This window comes from Corvus brachyrhynchos, unplaced genomic scaffold (assembly GCF_000691975.1).
Source record: "Corvus brachyrhynchos isolate BGI_N302 unplaced genomic scaffold, ASM69197v1 scaffold122, whole genome shotgun sequence".
NCBI classification, from domain to species: Eukaryota; Metazoa; Chordata; class Aves; order Passeriformes; family Corvidae; genus Corvus; species Corvus brachyrhynchos.
The window spans coordinates 1,118,123-1,119,573 of record NW_008236778.1 but is presented as its reverse complement, the minus strand read 5'-3'; positions in this window follow the sequence as shown (position 1 = coordinate 1,119,573).

Here is a 1,451-nt window from a genome sequence, read left to right as displayed (position 1 = left end):
TCCAAGTCTCACGCACAAACAGCTTGTTATATTAAACCAACCTGGCAGCAGAACCACAGGCCCAGAGGGAGGTGATTCTATGCATCTGCAGGAACCTAACCTGCAACATCCCTGGGCCACAGGTCCAGCAGACAGAGTCTGAACCTTGTGCAGTGCCCAGGCATTGTTCAGCAGCTGCCATGCTCCGCCCTGCCCAGCTGCATCACTGCCACCAGAAACACAAGCACTTGTCCTTTAACATGCAAAAAAATCGTAAGAAAAATATCTACAATCCAAACCTCAGCCAGGCCCTGACTCTGCTGAGGCTGTCAGGTGAGGGGGTGTCCCCATGCAGACCCCACAGCTACCCTGAGGAAAGAGGACTCGGCTACTGGTAACTTGTTCCTCAGTGGGGGAACTTGAGCCCAGCTCACTGGCCGCATTGAACTGCAAAACGTGGCTGTCCCAATGCCTCTGCTGGCCCTGCAGCTGCATGCAAGTTTCCCAGGTCAAAGATTTTCTCATCAAAAGCATTTCACCTCTTCTTTTGAAAGAGCAAACCTGCACACATGCACCAAGAGGAAAAAAAGGGCAGCTCCAGCCAAAGCGAGTGGTGACCAGTCCACACTGGAGCACCAGGGTTAAATGGAGCAGCACTCACACTTCAGGTCAGTGCTGCACCTGGACAGGGCTTAGGGAAAACAATAAGTTTCACAGTTACAGGTTACAACACCCTCAGGTCAAAGATGCTGCGTCAAATGAGATATTTGCTGTTACCCCCTTTCCTTCTCAGACCACACCACTGCCTACCCACCAGGCCTGAAGAGGAGAGTCTCAACTACACAAGTGAAGTGTGGAGTCTCCAGAAAACAAGGGGATACAAAAATGTAACAAACTGTTCATTTTATTAGAAACGTTAGATAAGTTACAGTTTCAGAACCATGATCTGTAGGTCCCCTGGCTGTGCCAGAGCTGCTGGCTGCCGCTTGCCCTGGCACATCCCAGTCTCAGTTTCCCTGATGTGTTAATACAGGAAAATGGTATTTTCATCCCCTTCCGACAAAGCTTAATTAACATGTGCAAAAAGCTCCAAAGCCCCAAAGGAAAAGGCCAGAGAGGGCAAACCTTTTCCTACAACATGGGGCAGAACAGAACAAGGACCCAAAAGAGGATTATCAATGTGAGAAGTTTTTCCCCGGAGCAAAGACATGGCGGCCGCAAACCGAGTCATCCCGTGTATGCAAAGCACAAGCTTTTAGGGAGATGCTCCCGGATATGCCATCAGAGACCCCGACTTGGTAATCGACGGGCAGCGCGTTGCTGGGGAGTCTCCCGGGCCGGAGGACACAAGCAGAGCCCCCAGACCGGGATGGAGGGACGCGGACCAGGGCGGCACTCGCGGGCCGGGGCTCCTCCAGGACCCCCGAACCGCTGTTGCCCGGGAATTTCACGTGGGCAGTGGAACCACCCCG